Source organism: Choloepus didactylus, chromosome 1 (assembly GCF_015220235.1).
Source record: "Choloepus didactylus isolate mChoDid1 chromosome 1, mChoDid1.pri, whole genome shotgun sequence".
NCBI classification, from domain to species: domain Eukaryota; kingdom Metazoa; phylum Chordata; class Mammalia; order Pilosa; family Megalonychidae; genus Choloepus; species Choloepus didactylus.
In genome coordinates, this window is record NC_051307.1 from 36460836 (window position 1) to 36483881 (window position 23046).

Below are 23046 nucleotides of genomic sequence, written 5' to 3' on the forward strand. Positions count from 1 at the left end.
CCCTCGAGAAGGTACTATAGATCACCAGTGCTGGCTGAGAGTCGGAGATTGTTTAAAAGATTATTTTCGAACCTTTGGTCCTGAAAAGGTCCCGGTTACTGCCTTTTCTTATTGGAACCTAATTAATGAAATTCTAAAAGTCCACTCTTCAGCTCCAGACGTTCAAAACCTCTGTAAATTAGGAGAGGAAGCTTTGAGAGAGCACTCTCACCCTGCTTCAGCGTGCGGCTCAGTAATTATTAACATGCCTGAATATCCCTTAAATGAAAATTCTAACAGGGATAGGCCAAATACCCCAACCAGTCAAGTCAGTTTGTTGCCCGATCAGCACGAAATCAAACCAAAGGCTAAAATTTCTCCCTCTTTGGAGGAACCAGAGGTTAGAATTTCTCCCTCTTTAGAAAATAACTCCCTTCCTCCATTTCGGCCACCCCCTTACGCACCCGATTTTCTCAAACCATATTCTCATTTTTATCCAGTCACACCCTTATCTCAGTTTCGCGCTTTAGAAGAAGCCACAGAAAATCTCCGGCTACACGCCGATAATTTTAGAGAAACTTTTAAACAGGAGCGGCAGCATGCCACCGATTTGCTCGCCGACCTCCAGTCGGCAACTCAAAGCATTGCAGCCCTTTCGCTTCCAGAAAACGCCTGCTCATCGCGCCTCCATTGTACTCGCCGTGCCTATACTTTTCCGGTTACGCGTAGTCAGACTCAAGATTCTCAAAATGGTGCCACCGGCTCCCAAAATGGCGCTGCCGGCTCCCAAAATGGTGTCGCCGGCTCCAAAAATGGCGATTCTAGTAGCGATAGCGAGGAGAGTAATAAATCAGATTCCCCCGACTCTAGCGAAGGAGAGCAGGAGGAAGCTAGTTCCACCTCAACAGCTAAATATAAAAAACTTAGTCTAAAATATCTAGAGAAATTAAAAAAGGCAGTGAGTGATTATGGCGCTACCGCCCCCTTCACGCTCGCCCTGCTGGAAAGCCTTAGTGAAAAGGAACTTATTCCTAACGATTGGTTCCAGCTAGCCAGAGCTGCCTTGTCTGGCGGTGATTTCCTGTTATGGAAATCTGATTATGAGGAGCATTGTAAAAAATATGCCACCCGTAATGCCCGTAAGACCACTTCTAAAACTTGGACCTTAAATAAATTTTTAGGTCAAAGTCCCTACCATCAAAATGATAAGCAGGCTCAATTCCCCCCAGGTCTCTTAGCGCAAATACAAACGGCTGCGCTTAGAGCATGGAAAAAACTTCCGCAAAAGGGCGCCGCCACTGCCTCTCTCGCTAAATTAAGACAGGGGCCTGATGAGCCATATACCGATTTCCTTAGCCGTCTGCAAAACATGGCTGAGCGTTTATTTGGGGCTAGCGAAAACGAAAGTGATTTTATCAAACACCTGGCCTATGAGAATGCTAACGCTGCTTGCCAAGCAGCAATCCGTCCCTTTCGTAATACCAATCTTAATAATTACATAAAGCTCTGTTCTGGCATCGGGCCCACTCAAACCCTTGGAATAGCTATTGGCGCCGCTCTTCAAAATTTTGCAGTGCAGCACAAAAATTTTGCGGCACAAGCAAGGCCTCCAACATGCTATAACTGTAAGCAACCTGGCCATTTCTCAAAAAATTGCCCTGTGCCGCAGATTAATTCCCCCTTACCCACTATCAACAAACCCCTATTGCCGCCCTCTATTTGTCCCCGCTGTAAAAGAGGGTTTCACTGGGCGTCTGAATGCCATTCTCAGACAGACATAAACGGCCAACCCCTTAAGCCTAAGCCTCAGGGAAACTTCCAATGGGGCCGGCCCCAGGCCCCAACCAGAACGAACCCAGGGGCAGTATGGTTTGTTCAGCCATCCCCAGTCGCAGTACCTGCGCTCCCAATCATAAACCACGCTGCCATATCTCAGACTTATGGAGAGCAACCGCAGGGAGCGCAGGGATGGACCTCTGTACCACCTCCGAATCAATATTAACCCCAGAAAACAGTCCTCTCCTCATACGAACAGGAATCTATGGACCTTTACCCCGTAATACTTTTGGTCTCATTCTAGGAAGAGCTAGTGTCACCCTGCGTGGAGTTCAAATCACCCCAGGTGTGCTAAATAATGACTTTAGAGGTGAAATACAAATAATTGCAGCCACCTCAAACAATATTATCTCTATTCCTTCTGGCACTCGAATAGCACAACTTATAATACTCCCCGTTCAGCATGTCAACTCGAACTTCAAAAAATTCCAGCACCCTACAGAGGCCCCTGGATCCTCTGATATTTTTTGGGCACAGCCAATATCCCATAATCGGCCCATCTTACGATTAAAATTAAATGGTAAATCATTTGAAGGTATCTTAGACACAGGGGCTGATGCCACAATTATATCTTCAAATCACTGGCCTAAATCCTGGCCTCTTACAGCCGCTGCCACCCACTTACAAGGAATAGGCAAAGCCACAAATCCTTTACAGAGTTCACAAACCCTAAAATGGGAGGATGAGGAAGGAAACACTGGTACAGTTATACCATATGTTATCCCCCATCTCCCCGTTAATCTCTGGGGTAGAGATATATTAAATCAAATGAAGGTTTTTATGTGCAGCCCTAGTGATACAGTCACTGCTCAAATGCTTAAAATGAATTTTCTCCCTGGCAAAGGCCTGGGCAAAACTAATCAAGGGATAAAACTGCCCATCTCTGTAACACCTAATATGGCTAGAACAGGACTTGGGCTCTCCCAAAATTTATCCTAACGGCCATTGACATCCCTGTACCCCATGCTGAAAAAATTTCCTGGACATTTACGGAACCAGTGTGGGTTGATCAATGGCCTCTGACTCAGGAAAAGACCCTAGCGGCTATAAAGTTAGTACAGGAACAACTTAATGCCGGACATATTGAACCTACTCAGTCCCCTTGGAACACTCCTATTTTTGTCATAAAAAAGAAATCAGGTAAATGGAGATTGCTGCAAGATTTGCGAGCCGTAAACAAAGCTATGGTACCTATGGGAGCACTGCAACCTGGCCTCCCTTCGCCACTTGCTATCCCTATTAATTTTCACAAAATAGTTATAGATTTAAAAGATTGTTTTTTCTCCATACCCCTTCACTTGGAAGATAGACAATATTTTGCCTTTAGTGTCCCTCAAATTAATTTTCAAGGCCCTATGCCTCGATTTCAATGGAAGGTTTTATCGCAAGGCATGGCCAACAGTCCAACTTTATGTCAAAAATTTGTTGCTGACGCCGTTAACCCTGTCAGACAACTATGGCCACAAATTTACATTCTCCGTTATATGGATGATATTCTATTAGCAGGCCAGGACATATCTAAACTGCATTCTTGCTTTCAGAACCTTCTTAAACATCTAACAGCAAAAGGTCTTCAAATAGCCCCTAATAAGATACAAACTTCAGATCCCTTTTCCTATCTAGGATTCGAACTTTGGCACCAGCAAGTTTTAACACCCCGCATTCAACTGCGAATCTCCCATCTCTTAACATTAAATGACTTCCAAAAACTTTTAGGAGATATGCAATGGCTTCGCCCCTATCTAAAGCTACCCACTGAAACTCTTGTGCCGCTCAATAATATTCTAAAAGGAGACGCAAACCCCTCCTCTCCCAGAAACCTAACTCCAGAAGCAAGGCAGGCGCTCACAATCATCAATCAGGCTATCCAAAATCAAATTTGCTATCAAATAAGCTACCACCAGCCTTTAGTCTTTATAGTTCTTGCCACAACCCACACACCTACAGGTGTATTCTGGCAATCCAATTTAAAATCACCAAACGGGCGAGGTCACCCATTGCTCTGGGTTCACCTCCCTGCTACTCCAACAAAGGTGCTCTCACTGTATATTTCTCTTATAGCTGCCCTCATAACTAAAGGCCGACAAACTAGTCGCCAGTTGTTTGGAAAAGACCCTGATTCCCTTATCGTCCCGTACAGCCAAGATCAAATCCATTGGCTTTTCCAAACCGATGACGAATGGGCTATCGCATGCTCTTCGTTTCTGGGTGATATTAATAACCATTACCCCAGCGATCCGTTAATCCAATTCGCTAAAATCCATCAGTTCACCTTCCCAAAGGTCACCAAAACAAAACCAATAAACCCTGCTGTTTTGGTCTTTACTGACGGTTCAGCAAATGGGACCGCAGCATATGTCATCCAAGGCCAGGCATTTTCCATGCACTCTCCCTATACCTCCGCTCAACTCGTCAAGCTCTATGCAGTCCTGCAGGTCTTTTCCCATCTCCAAACCCGACCTTTTAATTTGTATACTGATAGCGCGTATATAGCTCAGTCTGTACCGCTATTAGAAACAACTCCATTTATCAAACCATCCACCAATGCAGTTCCCTTATTTTCAAAGTTACAAAAACTAATTCTTAAATGACAGCGTCCCTTTTTTATAGGACACCTCCATGCCCACCAAAACCTGCCAGGCCCTTTAACGGAAGGCAACGCAATGGCAGATGTTGCCACCCAATTAATATGTCCTAATTTTTCTAATTCTCTAACTTTAGCTTCTCAAGCCCATGCTCAACACCACCTAAATGCAAATACCCTTCGCTTAAAATTCAATATTACAAGGGAACAAGCAAGGGAAATTGTTAAAACCTGCAAAAATTGTGTGATCCAACTGCCAGTCCCTCATTTGGGAGTCAATCCAAAAGGACTCATCCCAAATGAAATCTGGCAAATGGACGTCACCCATTTTGCCGGTTTTGGGCAACTTAAATATATCCATGTTTGTATTGACACATATAGTGGATTTATTCAAGCTAGTTTGCAAACAGGAGAAGCTTCGAAGCATGTTATTTCTCATTTACTACATTGCTTCGCTATTTTAGGCCAACCTAAAATCATTAAAACAGACAATGGGCCTGGATATACTGGAAAAAATTTTCAAACCTTGTCAACAATTACAAATTAAGCATACTACGGGAATACCATATAACCCCCAGGGGCAAGGAATAGTAGAACGAGCACATCGCACCTTAAAAAATGCCCTGTGCCGCTTAGTCGAAAGCACTCTCAATCTCACAAAACAACGACCTCGAGACCTTTTACATCATGCTCTTTTTGTTCTTAACTTCCTAACTCTGGATAATGAAGGACAATCTGCAGCTGACAGACATTGGCATCCCAAAGCACAGATGCAGCAAGCCACTGTTATGTGGCGTGACCCCTTAAAGTCAGAATGGAATGGGCCTGACCCCGTTATCATTTGGGGACGAGGCTCTGCCTGCATATATGACCAACAAAAGGAAGGTCCTCGCTGGCTTCCAGAAAGGCTAATAAGACATGTTAATCCTCCACTGCCGAAACAAACCCCTGAGACACTCCACTCCCCTCCTCTTAATGATAACCTTTCCAGGGTAGAAGCCTCTCCCTGAGAAAAATATCTTTCTTCTCTCTTCCAGCGCATCAATAACTCCTGCTATAACCCATCCAGAGACGACCAGCCCGCACACAACCGGAAGTGGAAAGAAGTCCTGCTTACAGGTTTATTCCATCACTAATCACATGAATTACCACTTGAATTACTATTGGCTTTTACTAATTGGTCTTTTGGCCTTGCTGTTTGCAGCCGGATTAGCAACCGTTGCCCCAAAAGATTGGAACCCGTTAGAAAGAATCCTGCTTGCTATAACATATTTGTGCGTTGTAGGGTGTATCATTCTGCTAGCTTGCTTTCCTTAACGGAAAAAAAAGAAAAAACCTATAGCCCCTATTAGTATGGCGTTGTTAAGCCTACTGCCATTTAAAGTTGCCACCTTACATTTTCTCTTGCAAAGTATGCTTAGTGAGCCAAGTATCACTATCTTTGATCCCAATCCCCACCAGCCTTGGAAATGGACCCTAGCACGATGGGAAGATTCCAAAATTGTGCAAACCCACGTTACCGCAGGATGCCCTTCCTTCGTTGTTTACGCCTGTGACCTAATCCTGTTCCCGGAGGGCACACCTTGCCTTAACCAAGCCCAATATTACATGTGCCCATCCTCAAACCCCGGGAAACAGTACTGCAATACTCCCAACCAATATTACTGTGCATACTGGGGGTGTGAAACATTAGCCACTACTTGGAAACCTCCTGCCCCTGATCATTACCTAACTTTAAAATGGGCCCCTCTTGGCTGCAAGCCCCGTGACCATTCCATCAATCCTTATTACGATAAATATAATTGTCAAAAACTAAATCTCACTGTACAGCTCCCTACTGATCCTTCTTGGCTAATCGGTCGAACCTGGGGCTTCAGAATCTATTTGGAAGGAGTCGACCCAGGGAGTCTTATCATGATAAAAAAGGAAGCAGTACAGCAAAAACCATCCGCCATTGGGCCAAATGTGGTGCTCCCGCCCCCGCCCCCAACTACCCCTCCTCGCAAATCCGCTACCTCTCGCACGCCTAGCAAAAGTCATCCCGCTACTTCTTCTCCTACTAACATCCCAACATTGTCACCCTCAAGCTCTTCCATAGTGCTTAAGCCAATCTATAACTCACTTTGGTCAGTGTTCCAAGCCACCTTTCTCTCTCTAAACTCCTCCCAGCCTAACCTTACTCGCAGTTGTTGGCTATGTTTCTCTGTCAAGCCCCCTTATTATGACGCTGTAGCCCTTAATACCTCATTTAATATTTCTAATGAAGACAGTCCTCCCCAATGTCCTTGGAATGCAAACAAAAAAATCGGTCTCACCATGCAATCTGTTCTTTACTCTGGGCATTGTATTGGTAACATTTCCGCCTCCTTAAAAAAGGTCTGTGCACAGTCGTCCTTTCCATCGCAAGGTAAATTCTATATTCCCCCAATAGGGGCAAAATGGCTGTGCTCTTCCACGGGGCTTACTCCTTGCGTATCAGCAAAAGCCCTCACTGAAACAGGGGAAATGTGCCTCTTAGTAACTGTTCTACCCCATGTCCTCTTCCATAAAGAAGAAGACCTTTATCAATACTGGGACGCACAGCCTCCAGCCATGCTAAGAAAAAAAAGAGAACTTGTTACGGCTGTTACTATTGCTTCTCTTTTAGGTATTGTTGGCATAGGCACCAGAGCCGCCTCTATCATTCTCCAACACCAAGGTTTCTCCCACCTAAGAGCTGCTATAGACGAAGATTTAGCCCGCATTGAAACCTCCATTACCCATCTTGAAAAATCCCTTACGTCCCTATCGGAGGTTGTTCTCCAAAACAGGAGAGGCTTAGATCTGCTTTTCCTTAAGCAAGGAGGGCTTTGTGCTGCGCTAGGTGAGGAATGTTGCTTTTACGCTGACCATTCTGGCATAGTTAAGGATTCCATGACCAAACTTAGGGAAGGAATTGAAAATCGCAAACGTGAGCGAGAAACCCAAGGGGGTATCTCCTGGGGGCTTAATGGAATCCTCCCTTACCTCCTCCCTATACTAGGCCCCTTAGTAACCATACTCCTTATAATATCCTTTGCACCCTGGGCCATAAAAAGAATAATACAGCTAGTTAAGGACCAAATTGACTCTGCCCTAAGCAAGCCTATTCAGGTGCATTATCACCGGCTTCACCTCGCTGACCAGGGTTTGGATCCAGATCATCTGACTGCTACCCACCCTTACGGGTAAGAAACCCCCTCCTACGGGAGCAGCATATAACTCGAAAATATGCTTCTAGCGTATGCTATGATTGGTACCGCTGGGTGCCAAGCAAAGCACTGCAAAGGAGGGCCAAAGCAATTAAAGGCCATTTTCGAGCTCCTTGAGAAATATGCCTCATTTGCATAGGGGTTTTGCTCCGCCAAAAACTCCCCTCCCCAGGAAAACAGTGCCACAAACAACTTGGGGAATGAGGCCTCTATTTCCCCCAGCAGGTTAATGCCAAAAGAATGCTCGATCAGCATTCTTCCTCCATCCTTTTGAAAAACAAATGGAGGAGATGTTGGGGACAATTAAGGTAGCATGTATAAAATCCACCCTCAGCGATGCCAGAAATATGCAACATGGCTGCTAGGGCTGATGCAATAACGGCTTAAGTTGCCCTCAGCCTTCTTTACGGAAGTGATAGCTGTTCGTGCCTAAGATTCGCACCTAGAGTGCTAGCTTTACAATCTGCCTTCTACCCCAGCAACAGTAGCTACCAATCCTGTGCTAGCCTTACATCTGCCATCCGCCCTAGCAACAGCAGCCACCAATCCTAGACCGCCACCCGCCCTTGCTAGCCACTCCCCCTCTCTCCTAGAGTATATATGCTCTGCCCCTTCAATAAAGATTTGCAGCTTGATCAGAAACCTGTCTTGCTGTCATTCCTCATGTCTCTTGTCCCGTACCATTCCTCCCTCACAGGACTCGGAGCCTCCATTGATCGTCCCGCGGGCTGGGACATGAAACCTTATATATTTTTTTGGAAATAAATAAGGTTTATCTCTCAGTGGCTGAGAGACTTCAAGTGGAGTCAAGAGGCTGTCCTGGAGGTTGTGCCTATGCAAGCTTCAGATGGATGTGCAAAATGGCTACAGTGATGAGCCCAGGTCAACAGTGGTCCCAAGGACCCCAAAGAATGTCTGGATCCTGATCTGAGACTACGTAAAAGTTTCACTCTCTAAGTTTGTTCTTCAGAAACTTAAATTCTCCAGAGAGCTCATATGCCAGCTGTCTCAAAACTCAGAGGCAGTAGCCTCTTTAGGAACATCAGCCACATGTGTTCCCTTTTCCCATTATGTTGACAGCATTTCAACATGAAAAAGTTAGGGTGGCCACTGACTTAACATGCCTGGAGATTGGGAGAGTGATTGAACTGGAGGAAGGGGTAGCAACAGACAAGATGGAATTTGACAAAGAATTATGAATACTGAATCTCTATATAATTTTCTTTTTCTTGGTGGCTAGAGTATTAGAATAGCTAGAAGGAAAGAGCTGAAATGGTGGAAATATAACCCATAGTATTCTTTGAAATTTGCTCTACAGCTATTTGAGCAAATAAATTTGTTAAATTTTAATTTGGAAGTTATTACTTTGTTGTATATATGTTATATTGCTCAATGGGGAAATGGCTGAAACTATGGTACTGTAACTCATAACATTTTTTGGAAATTTCCTATATAACTCCTTGTTAACATATACTCTGAAAGTTGTTACCTTTTTGCAGACATGTTGTGTTTCACAATGGGGAAATGACTGAACTTTGGAACTGTAACCCATAGCATTCTCTGAAATTTGCTCTCTAACTACTCATGAAATTGCACTTTGGAAAGTTATCACTTCTATGTGTATATGTTATATTCCACAACAAAAATATGATTAAGAAAAAAGTCCACTTAGCAGTAATCTGACCTTTAATAGTTCAGTGCCATGAGTATTTGGAAGCAAGTACCTAAGTATTCAAACATGAACAGCTGAACTGAAATTGAACACTGATGGGAGTGATACTAAATACTGGAGTGCAAGAAGACAGGCCATAAATAAGAACTCTTAGATCCAATGTTTGGCAACTGATCCTTAATTCCAGAAAGGATCAAAGTAGCAGTAGACAGGTGTAAAGGCAATAACATAAAGAACATAGGGCATATAGTAAAAAATGACAAGGCAAAGAAGCTAAGAAATTCGTCACAAAGATATTCAAATAGTGGGGAAAATGTAGAATCTTTCCCTAATTCTCTTAAATCATCACTGTATATAACTTGTGTGTTTCATAGCTCTTTGATGGCCAAATGGTATTTGAATGGCTAAAGCTGTTTCAGCTATCACAATAGTGTTAAAAATATTTGTTTCTCATTGCAATAGTCTTGAAAGCAAGAATTATATGATCATTTACATAATTGGTATTCCATCACAAAAGAAAATATATTTTCAGTCCAGTACTTCAGAAGAAAAATAAGTAGACATCCAATATAACTTCTAACATCTCTTATAAACAGATCTTTTAAATTATTTCCTTTAACCTATCTTCAGACATTTCAAATGGGTAGAGTCTACTGATAAGCTCATCAAAAGCATTCTTCATTCTGTCAGTGTTTGATTTCTAGCATTTCCTTTTGATGCTTTCTTCGAGTTTCCATCTGTATGCTTACATTACCTATCTGTTCTTGCATTTTGCCTACTTTGTTTCATTAGGCCCCTTAATATATCAGTCATAGCTATTTTAAATTTCCTGTCTGATAATTCTGAAATCTGTGTCACATGAGTCTTATTCTGATGCTTGCTTTGTCTCTTTAGATTGTGTTTTTTCTTATCTTTTGGCATGTCTCATAGCTTTGGTTGAAAGGTGGACATATATCGAATAATAGGAACTGAGGTAAATAGGTCTTTAATACAAGGATTTACGTTAATCTGTCTGTGTTTAATATTTTTTTGTAGCTATGAGTGCCAGAGGCTTCAAATTCCTCTAGTGCCCTTGTTTTTGTCACACATCTTGACTTTGGGTGTCTAAGTTCTCCTCCTCAGAGAGAGTCTGAATCTTGCTGTTCTTTCAGTTGTAATACACTGTTACTACACTGGAACCCTGTTGGTGTGGTAGAAAGATGTGGGGGAGGGCAAACATCCTATAATCTTTTGATTATATCTCAGTCTTTGAAGGGCTTGTTTCTCAGGGCTATGACCTTCGTAAGTGTTTCTCCAGTGGGATAGTTCTGTTTCCCTCCTCCAACTTCCCTTTGTCCTTTACCTTCTTCCCTGGATGCAGCATTCCCAAATCTGTTTCCTGAACTCTATTGACTAGGGGGAATTTTCCCTCCTTAGATGGGGCAGGAAGACAAGAGGGGGACAGAATAGAAGGAATTCCCTTCTACCAGCTGAGATAAGTTATGGGCAAAGTCTTTTCTCTTGGAGAGTAGACCTTTGCTGTACATAAGGCTTTGGGTGTATTTTACTTTTGCCCACCTGCTGCCAAAGCCACAAGGATCTTTCCAAGATCTCAGATCTTTGCAGTCAGAACCTTAGGTGGGCCTGGAAGTAAAGCCCTGAAAATGCAGGGGACCTTTAAAATGGCAGTCACCAGGAACTTTTACTGTCACACTGGTCCTTAACTCAGACTCCAGCAATTTGTTGATATTACCATTTAAGTGTTCTTACCAGCAGCTTCTACTTTCAGTAAGTACATCTCAATTGTAAGTCTATGAATTTATCAGTGTCTTCAGATTTCAGGGTGGGGGTTTGCCCTGGGATCCTAGTTCTCTGATGAGTTCAAGAAAAGTTCTGGATTTTCCATTTGTTAAGCTTTTTTCTTGCTGCAAAGACAGGAGTGATGCCTTCCAAGGTCTTTACATATCAGAGTGGAAACCAGAAACCTAACTAAATTATTTCTAAACATATATGTCTAAACTTATAAGCAAACTTAATAGCTATGTTCAAGATTTTAAAATATTCTATTGGAATTCAATATTTTTCTTGGGTGATTTATGTATATTTAAAAATTTTTAATTATTTTTAAAAGCTGTTAATATTCAATATTAGTTAAAGTTTAATGTTTTCATTTTTTTGAAATTTTTATTTTTGATGCAGTTAAATTAAAATTTTCAATTTGTAAATCAATTGTTTTTCAATTCATAAATATAGCAATCCCAGTCAATATCACTTTATCAAATCTTTCTCAATAGTTATATTATTTATACTCCCAATGGTCAAGAGTAATATTTGTCCTTATTTTATTGTTTCATAGTTTATTTTGGATATTAATATATTCCTATAACTAACTCATGATGTTTGAAAATTTCAGTTGAACTCAGTATTTCACCTTATATTTATAATACTATTTGTAGGCTTCTTCACCCATACTACTTTTAAAATCACATTTACTATCACAATCTTAAGATTATTTTGATTATTAAAGCCTCTCTGGAATAAAGGAAAAGTATTGTTACATGTTAAGAAAGTTAGATTTTGGTCTAATTTTGGTTATATGAGGTTGCCACTGACAGTTTATGTAACAAACCAACATTATCCAAATTTAAATTATTATTTTGGCATTTTATAATGAAAATTTTACTCACTTTGAGGTGTTCTATGATAATTTGATAACTTGTCTCATATTCCAGATTGATTTTGGCCAGAGATAGGACACTTTATCTAAGGCTCTGGTTTCAATCAGTAAACTGGCAAGAAGGATGCCTATATATAGTTCAGTCATCTTGGTAGCTTCCTGAATTGCTCTATAAGGGTATATTTCAACAGAAATAACTCGAAATGGACTCTGCTCTTAGTTTGGGACGAAGTCTGTAATTATGTAGGCCAATGAAGGGGGTATATTTTGGAGCTTAGCACGTCTGAATGCAGCTCATGAGAATGGAAATGAATTGGGATTTCATGGTCCTTCCATTGGACTAGAACTCTTCAGAAAACCCCCAAGCCATTTTTATCAGCCTGAATATCAGCCTGAATAGGTGTTCCAATCCAGCTCAGTCCCAAGACCGAAGAACACGCCAGACATGGAGTTAGACATGAGTTTAATTAGGACTTATGAACAGGAAATTGTTCCGCAGTGACAGCCGGCCAGGAAAAATGGAAGTTAGTGCTCCGCAAAGAGTAGGGGATGCCAGGGGATGGTTTATAAGGGTTAGGACAAAGACATTCCACAGGGTGTGAGAACAGAGTTTCAGCAGGGTCTTGTGACACAGGGATGTGGAGATTTGTTATCAACAGTGACCAGGGAGGGGATCTCCTCTTTGTTTACAATACCATTTGTACATTTTTCCCCCCTGGGGAGGTCTTATAGCCTTTAACCTCTGTCCTAGTCAAGTAAGCAGCTACGTGCAATAACTCACTTTCACTATGGAAGTTTCCTGGCTCGTTTAACAGGAGAATTTGTGAGATTTTCCTAAATCAATTCAATCTCTTACTCTCACCATTTCACATATTCTTCTCTCTACAAAAGCCTCCAGCACTTCATGCCTGCTTCTCATTCTTAGCTGATTGCCTTGTTTCTTATTTTATGGAAAAACAATGCAAATCTGCTGACCTGTCTGTATACTCATACATCCTGTATTTCCTCCTGGATTTAAAATTGGCAAACTGTCCTTGGTCTTAAGGCCAACTCCTCCTTTTCTGCACTTCCTCTCCTTGCCTCTCACCTTCTCAAGGCTTTTACTCCTGCCTTTGTCTCCCTCTGCTCCATATTAAACAAGAGCAAACTCACCCTTGACTACACATATCCTCTAGCTCCATTTCTCTACTCTTCTTTACAGCCAAACCTCTGAAAAAGAACCATCTCTACTCATTGTCTACAATTCCTACCCTCCCATCCTCTCTTGAACCCATGCCCATCAGCCTTCATCTGTCACTCTCCGGAATTCTGTTCAGGGTTACTAGTGACTTCCATGTGGTCAAATCCAAGGGCTAATTCTCAGTCCTGGTATTACTTAACCTGTAAGTGCTGTTGACACAAATGATCATCCCTTCCTTCTTGCAACAATTTCCCAGCTCCAAGCCAGGATTTTCTTTGCTCTTGATACTCCTTTTTCTCTGGCTACTCCTTGTCTAGTTCTGATCCTGCATTACCTTTATAATCTCTAGTTTGGCAAGCCTAGAGACATTTTTCCCCTTCTATGTGCATTTACTTTCTAGATAATGTCATTTAGTCTCATGACTTTCACGTCATCTCTGCAAAAATTCTAAAATTGGTACCTCCCTACTCAGCAATTCCACATGGGTTTCTACAAGTACCTCAAATGTAGCATGTCCAAAACTGAACTTTTGATTAAACCTGTTTCATTCCAAGCTTCTCCATCATATACATTTGTGTATTGTTTTTTTCAGGTATGAGAAGATAAATATTGAAAGCAGAAAGGTGCTTTAAAAATATTAATAGTGATAAAAGAAAAATTTTTCATGCAATTTAGGATCTGACAGCTTTAATGAGTGATTCATGAATTGGGTAAACACCACATTCAGAAAGTAGAAGGAAGCTCCACCATGGGGAAGGGGAAGCTCAAATAGAGCAAACGCGGAAGAAGTGAGGAAATGTTCTGATTGGCTGACATTAAATTTCCATTTTACTTAAGGGATCTTACAAAGTAGGGAGCGGGTAGCTGCTTAGGAATGAGGAAGTTAGCTGATGTAGGAAGGAGGAAGTTAGCCGGCCTTTTTAAATGTGGTTTTCTGGGCAAGCCGGGTATTTACAGGAAATAGAAACAAACTTAGATTTTGGTTTTGCTGATGTGGGGCTTAGCATGGGCACTTCCATGTTGGGACTACTAGATTTTATTTATCAACAGTTAAAAATTGTTTTAAAAAATATACTATTTTATAATTTCTCCAGTGTGAACTGTGCTACTTTTATTTACAACTTTTAAAATTTTAGGGTGATAATTAGTATACCAATGGAGGGCTTTTTTTCCTTTTTCTTTTTATACCAAGAGAAACTGATGCTATTTAGTCATTTAAAAGATAATTGAGGCTGTGAGGAGGGTAAGGTGGAAAGTATGGCTCTGGGAATGCAATGTAGCCTGTGGCTCCAAGTTTAGGCAGAGCCTGGGTTCTGGGAGTCAGCTTAATACAGAACTAGACCTTTAGAGTTGGCTACAGCTTTGTGGTGAAAGGACTGAAGGTGAATAATTCTTTAAGGATTTGCAAAGACTTCTACAACTTCCAACAGTTTCTGACACCAGTCGCAAATACTGCAGTAACTCAATTCAATTCAATTCAGGCTCTTAACTACCCAGAGTCAAGTCAGACTCTACAGGTTAAGGGCGATCCTCTACAAGATTGTCCTTGAGGTACCAGTCACGAGGTCAGTGCCCAGGCTATTTGCACTTCCAACCAATTGCCTACAAGTTCCGGGGTTTCCACCATGCTCTTGGGTCCAATAATTTGCTAAAATAGCTCATAGAAATCACTGAAAATTCTATGCCTATGATTATAGTTGTATTATTGTAAAAGAATACAAATAAGAAGAAACCAAAAGAGACACAAAGAGTAAGTTACGGGAGGGTCTCAAATGTAAGCTTCCATATTCTCTCCATGTGGAGTCAAAACATGTCACCATCCAGGCAGAGAGATGTATCAATCTGATGTATCAATCACGGAAGCTCACTGAAGCTTATAATGTCCTGAGTTTATATGGGGTTCCATTGTGTAGGCAAGATGAGTGGAATTATTGCCCATGTGGTTGAACTCAATCTCTAGACCCCTGTCACCCAGAGGTCAGGGAGGTGGGCTAGCATGACCTGGCTCAAAGCCCCAGCCCCCTAAACACATTTGATCTTCTGGTGTGGCCAGCCCCCACCATAAGACTGCAGGTGTTGCTAGCCCTATCCTGCCATCTCTTTAGCATATGAACAATCCAGTATGGTCCTGGACCCAACATGAATAACATAATATAGTCCAGTCACCAGATATTCCAGAGATGTAGGGATTGCCTTCCCAGGAACTTGAGATAAACATAAGCCAACTTTTTCATCATGCTATAGATGTCTTTCTAGTAATGGGACAAAAATTAATTTCTGTGGACAAAACCTTTATTGATACACTATTTTCAAAAAATATAAACTTAATAAGGAAAATGTCATGATGGTTATGGTGGCAAATCCCAAAGCAGTGGAAACACCAGCCCAACTACGACACAGGAATCAAATCCCGCTACCACTACTATAGTTGGTTCATCCAGAGCAGCAGCTTTGGCTGAAGCCCCAACTTCTGCCCTAGATTTGTCTCCCAGTTCTGCAACTGCACCCATCACTCTGTCAACAGGGACACCTTCTGAATAGCAAGCAAGAACACCAATGGCTACTGTCCCAACACCAACTGGCTGCGCATTAGGAAATCCTTCTTGGTCAAACCATTTGAATATGAAAGTACCTTGCCCTAGTCCGGGTTTAAGAAACTATGACAATGAGATCATGCCAATAAGTTATGAGCAAGAGCAAGTATTTGCAGATCTGAAAACTAGTTTCAACAATCTTGAGGAAAAGTCCTAGTGAAAGAGAATGTCAGGCTATGGTTGACCCTACTCAAGCAAGGATTACTGGGGGTCTTTAGCAGTGGCTGCAACTGCAACTTCTACAACAGCAGTGATTACAACAACTTCTGGAGGCCATCCCCTAGAATTTTTATGGAATCAGCATGAATTCCAAGAGAAGAGATTGAATTAGTCAATAGAATCTTTCCCAGCTTCCAGCAATGCTATCTCAGAGAGGTCGAAAAGAATCCTCAAATACTGAAGCAAATTAGCCAACACCAGGAGCATTTGATTCAGATGTTAAATAGAACAGTTGAATAATTGGTGGTCAAGGAAGAGATGGTGTAAGTGGCCGAGGAGGAAATACAGAAGTTGGAAGTGCTCATATGAGCCACATTCAAGTAAAACTTAGGAAAAAGATGGCATAGAAAGGTTAAAGACATCAGGATTTCCTGAAGGATTTCTGATACAAGCATATTTAGCTTTTGAGAAGATTCAGAGGGACACGTTTTATCTTCATATTTCACACTAGTGCATTATACTAATTGTTCTCCGGATAGTCTAGAATGATTTTGGCTAATCTCCACAATTTAGTAAAAGGTCATAGATTATTGGGGTGGGGAGACATAGATATGGGAAATAGGACAGGGATAAAAACAGTACAAGTATACTAAAATTAGCACTGTTTATTCATGCAGTGCATGGAATATCATACAACCAAAAATCAGCAGGTCTTTGTTTCTTCCATAAGACAGTAGGTAACTTTTCTCAGGTGTTCAATTGTGCGATTTGCATCTATAAGGTACCCCACAAGTAAAAAAGCCATGTTCATTTAATCAAATCTTGTGGGTAGGATCTTTTGATTAGGTTGTTTCCATGGAGATGTGGCCCTGCCCATTCAAGATGGGTCTTAATCATCTTCACTGGCATCCTTTATGAGAGGATAAAAGGAGAGACATTTTGAAGAGCATGCAGAGATGCTTAGAGAGAAAACACCCAGAGACAATTTGGAGACAGCCATTGAAAGCAGAATCAGGAGAGAAGCTAAGAGATGAAATCCAGAGATTCCCCTGGAGAAGCTAAGAGAGGACCCCCAGACACTTAGGGACACATGCCTTGAGAGAAACAAGCAAGGATGCACAGGAGCTGAGAGAGAGAAGCTAAGACAGAAGCCCAGAGACATTTTGGAGAAAGCAATGGAAACCAGAAGCAGACTCCCGCTTGTGCCTTCCCAGATGACAGAGGTGTTCTGGACGCCATTGACCTTTTCCTCAGACAAGGTATCTACCTCTTGATGCCTTAATTTGGACATTTTCATGGCCTTAGAACTGTATATTTGTGAATTAATAAATCCCCTTTATAAAAGTCAATCCATTTCTGGTATTTTGCATTTCAGCAGCTTTAGTAAACCAGAACATCACTCTTTTTATTGTATTAGGTCCAGAAATTTAGCATCATGTCCTGTTTTATATTTCTTTGAGTTGACATTGGTTTCAGAAAGAGTCTTTGCTTCCTAGAATCTAGAGCCTCTATTTCATGGCAACACTGTATAATGATTTTGTGAAATTGAAAAATAACTTGGAGCAATTGTAAACAGAATTATCAAGTTATTGATGACTATTGTTGCTTCTTCAAATACATAAGACACTAATGTAAGAAAATGCCTTCTTTCATGTTAAATACTTGGGAAGAGAGGAGAAACTTCTCAAGATGAAAATAGCTACTACTTTTAAAAAATTCCTTAATCATTGAATAACCCTTCTAACATGATTTGAGAAGCTGTATATATATAGGCAGAGTTATTTTCTAGTCACATGTTTGGGGAAAAATTGATAGTTGTCTAATTACTACTTACTTCAATCCTACATTGAAGTAAAAATTTCAAAACCATCATTATGGGTTTGATTTTTATGTATCCTTTTGGAAAATGAACACTTGTGGGGCCAATAGAAAAATATAGCAGTTGCTTTCCCTCTTTTTTCCCCTTCCTTCAGCAGAAATGTATTTACCATAGTTGTGAATTCATAGTGTTATCTGTGATTTTTAAACCCACAAAATGCTGATACAACTTAAAACTAATATAAATGTTTCAAAACTGGGTTCTGACATTTGTAAACTTTTTCTTTTATTAGCTAAGGATATATGACAATTTTAAAGTCATGAATATTGCTTTCAAAAAGAGGAGGACAACACTATATCCAGCATCTTTTCCCTTATCAGAAAGGTGAAAGGAATCTTTTGGAAGCGTTGGTAGATACAGCTGGAAAAGTACTTTGGAAAATATAAAATAAAAATTCTCATGACATATTAAAAATAAACTCTTAATAACAAAAAATCATTTGAATGTCATTATGTAACACAAATATGATATATATATCTACTTAATACCTCTTCTTGTATGTTGCACAGCCATCTCAAATTTAGCATGTCCTGAATAACATCTTGATTTTTTTCCCAAATCTAATTCTCCCCCAGGTTTTTCTATGTCAGTAAATGGTAGCACTATCCACCCTTACTCTTTCTGTTTTGTCACACATACGTGACAAAAATTCTTTAGCTTTTTGTTTGTGTTTCAATTTTGTTTGTGGTATCTCTTTCATGACAATGATGCTGGTTTTTATGTCACCAAATCTGTACTCCCCTTTATGGTTTATCTTATTAGTGTCATGCTTAGAAAAGCTATCTAATCTAAAAATATACAAATATTTGTATATTATTTTAGAATTCAATTTGAATATCTAATATATCCATGGAAATTATTTGACTTGGTCAATAGTAAACTCAAACCCTTGTCTAGTGTTCTCTTAGAATTTAAGACTGAGCAAAACCAGAGTAATTATTCCAGGGTGGAGAGAGTAGCAGTGATTCTGGTGATGGTGGTGGAGATGGTGGTGATGGTGGTGATGGTGGTGGTGGTGGTGGAGATGGTGATGATGGTGGTGGAGATGGTAGTGATGGTGATAGTGGTGGTGGTGGTAGATGGTGGTAGTGTTGGTGATGGTGATGGTGGTGGTGGTGGCAGTGGCAGTAATGGTAATGGGGTTGTTGTTGGTGGTGGCAGAGGAGTAGAAGGTGATGGTGATGGCAGCCGATGAGGTTATGAATACTTGGATTCAGGCTTGTCAGGGAAAACCTCAAAGGTTCCAGGACCTCATGTGGAGTGACATACAATAATTTGTTAAATATTAATCATATACTCACTGGGCAATATAGAAAGGAGGCATATAGATTAATTTTCAGTAACATGGAATGTTTAAATATGCTACTGCAATATTTTGTATTGTTACGATGTCTTTTTTTTTTTGCTTTTTTTAATATATATTTTTTATTGAGATTGTTTACATACCATACAACTATCCAAAGATCCAAAGTGTACAATCAATTGTCCATGGCACCACCATACAGCTGTGCATCCATCAACACAATTAATTTTTTTTTCAATTTTTAGAACATTTTCACTACTCCAGGAAAGAAATAAAGACAAAAAAAAAGAAACTCAGATCGTCCCATACCCCTAACCACACCTCCCTCCATTATTGATTCATAGTATTATTATAGTACATTTGTGTACTGTTGATGAAAGAATGTTAAAATACTGCTGACTGTAGTATATAGTTTGCAATAGGTATATATTTTTTCCCTATATGCCTCTCTATTATTAACTGCTAGTTATAGTGTCATATATTTGTTCTAGTTCATGAGAGAGATTTCTAATATTTATATAATTAATCACGGACATCGTCAACCACAAGATTCACTGTTTTATGCATTCCCATCTTTCAGCCTCCAATTTTCCTTCTGGTGACATGCACGACTCTGAGCTTACCCTTTCCACCACCTTCACACACCTTTCAGCAATGTTAGTTATTCTCACAACATGCTACCATCACCCCTGTCCATTTCCAAATGTTTAAGTTCACCCTAGTTAAACATTCTGCTCATAATAAGCAAACACTCCCCCTTCTTTAGCCTCATTCTATATCCTAGTGTTCTAGTTGGCTAATGCTGCCAGAATGCAAAACACCAGAAATGGGTTGGCTTTTATAAAAGGGGGTTTATTTGGTTACACAGTTACAGTCTTAAGGCCATAAAGTGTCCAAGGTAACACATCAGCAATCGGGTAACTTCACTGGAGGATGGCCAATGGTGTCCGGAAAACCTCTGTTAGCTGGGAAGGCACGTGGCTGGCATCTGCTCCAAAGTTCTGGTTTCAAAATGGCTTTCTCGAACCAGGATGTTTCTCTCTAGGCTGCAGTCCCTCAAAAATGTCACTCTTAGTTGCACTTGGGGTATTTGTCCTCTCTTAGCTTCTCTGGAGTAAGAGTCTGCTTGAAAGCAGCTCCTGTGTTTTCTTCAAAGTGTCCCTCTTGGCTGTAGCAAGCTGGCTCCTTCTGTCTGAGATTATATACTGCTCCAGTAATCAAGGCCCATGCTGAATGGGTGCGGCCACACCTCCATGGGAATTATCTCATCAGAGTTATCACCTACAGTTGGGTGGGGCGCATCTCCATGGAAACACTCAAAGAATTCCAAACTAATCAGCACTAAAATGTCTGCCCCACAAGATTGCATCAAAGAATATGGCTTTTTCTGGGGAACATAATACATTCAAACAGGCACACCTGGTAACTTATATTTCATGTCTATGAGTTTACATATTATAATTAAGTCATATCAGTGAGACCCTGCAATATTTGCCTTTATGTGTCTGTCTCATTTCACTCTATATAGTGCCTTCAAGATTTCTTCATCAACCCATTTCTTTTAAGATGGTTTTGTTCACACACCATATGTTCTGTCCTAAGTAAACAATCATTGGTTCCCTGCATAGTCATATATTTATGTATTCAGCGCTATCACCACTCTCTATATAAGGACATCTCCATTTCTTCCGCAAAGATGGAGGAAGAGTCAAAGAAGGCAGAGAGGCAAAAGAAAAAAGAAGAGAGAAAGAGAGAAAAACAAACAAACAAAAAAACAAACCTTGATAGCTAGAAAGTGACAAAAGGAAAGACAGCAATAACCTAAAGTAGAATAAAGAGTCAGACAACATCACCAATGCCAGGAGTCCCATACCCTTCCCCTGTCCTCCCCCCCGCCCACATGTATGCATTTAGCTTTGGTATATTGCCTTTGTTATATTAAAGAAAGCATAATTTAATGTTTCTGTTAAGTATAGTCTCTCGTTTGCATTGATTGTATTTTCCCCCCAATCCCACCCTATTTCTAACACCTTGTAATGTTGACATTCATTTGCTCTACCTCATGTAAAAACGTATTTGTACCTTTTATTACAATTGTTGAGAACCCTAGGCTTCCCTGAATTACACAGTCCCAGTCTTTGTCATTTGTCATTTGTTCTGGTGTCCCACATGGTCCTAGCCTTCCTCTTTCAACCATATTCATAGTCACTTTTGTTCAGTGTACTTACATTGCTGGGCTACTATCTCCCAAAATTGTTTTCCAAACCTCTCACTCCTGTCTTTTCTGTCTGCAGTGCTTCTTTTAGTGTTTTCGGTAGAGCAGGTATCTTGTTCACAAACTCTGTCACTGTCTGCTTGTCAGAGAATATTTTAAGCTCTCCCTCATATTTGAGGGATAGTTTTGCCAGATATAGGATTCTTGGTTGATGGTTTTTCTCTTTCAGTATCTTAAATATATCACACCACTTCCTTCTTGCCTCCATGGTTTCTATTGAGAAATCTGCACATAGTCTTATCAAGCTTCCTTTGTATGTGATGGATCACTTTTTTGCTGCTTTCAGGATTCTCTCTTTATCTTTGATGTTTGATAATCTGACTATTAAGTGTTTGGGGTATGCTGCGCTTCTTGGATCTGTAATTTTATTTCTTTCATAAGAGATGGGAAATTTTCTTTGACTATTCCCTCCATTATTGCTTCTGCCCCTTTTCCCTTCTCTTCTCCTTCTGGGACACAAATGATACATACATTCTTGCTTTTTGTTTTGTCCTTAAGTTCCCAGAGACATTGCTTGTATTTTTCCATTCTTTTCTCTATCTGTTCTTTTGTGTGTAGGCTTTCAGTTGCCTTGTTCTCCAGTTCCTGATTGTTTTCTTCTGCCTCTTGAGATCTGCTGTTGTATGTTTCCATTGTGTCTTTCATCTCGTGTTGTGCCTTTCATTTCCATAGATTCTGTTGGTTTTTTGAACTTTCAATTTCTACCTTATGTACATCCAGTGTTTTCATTATACATTTCAATTCTTTTACCATATCTTCCCTAAACTTTTTGAATTGACTTAGTATTAGTTGTTTCAATTCCTGTATCTCAGTTGAAATGTAAGTTTGTTCCTTTGACTGGGCCATAACTTCATTTTTCTTCATGTAGGTTGTAGTTTTCTGTTGTCTAGGCATGGTTTCCTTGGTTACCCCAATAAGGTTTTCCCAGACCAGAATGGGCTGGTCCCAGAAGGAAGAAATATTCAGTATCCAGTTTCCCTGAGGGTGTGTCTTAGAAAATTGGTACACCCTGTGATGCCTCAGGTCACTGTACTTTCCTGCCCAGCAGGTGGCTCCTGTCAGCTTATAATTCCAGACTGATGTAAGGAGGCATGGCCTGTGGCTGTTTTCCCCAGGCTCTGGGGTCTGGTTCTGAATGGAAGGCAGGTAGTAGAGCTGGGTCCCACTCCTTTCTTCTTAGAGAAGATAGACCCACTAGGGGAGGTCATTAGCATTTAAATGGTCTCTCTCTGCCTGTGCTGTCTCCACCCTTGTCTGGATCAGAGCACTGGGAACTGAAAATGGCTGAGGCTTTCTTCAATGAGCCAAAAAAGGGACAGAAATTCCTTCTTTGGGGCTAGTCTGTAGTGACCCTCTGGCTCTCCAAGGTCAGTCATTGCCCAAAGCCTCTGTCTGCTTGTTGGGGATTTGTAGCTCATAGTGAGCAGTTCACATCTCTAAGTAAAACCCCAGTTAGAGGTCAACTGAATTACATTTGCTTGCTGGGTGAGAGCTCTTCTCTAGCACCATGAGGCTTTACAGCTTGGGCTGTAGGGGGAAGGGTCTCCCGCCTTGGATCCACACTTTTTACTTACAGATTTTATGCTATGATCTTGGGCATTCCTCCCGATTCAGGTTGGTGTTTGATGAGTGAATGGTCATGTTTTGTCCCTCTGCAGTTATTCTGGATTATTTACTAGTTGTATCTGTTTTTTTTTTT

At 40.8% G+C, this 23046-nt stretch overlaps 1 pseudogene; it reads left to right on the forward strand.

Annotated features, from left to right (window-relative positions):
• The first annotated feature begins 15693 nt into the window (after positions 1–15693).
• LOC119507075 lies at positions 15694–16401 on the forward strand (annotated as a pseudogene).
• Positions 16402–23046: the final 6645 nt, after the last annotated feature.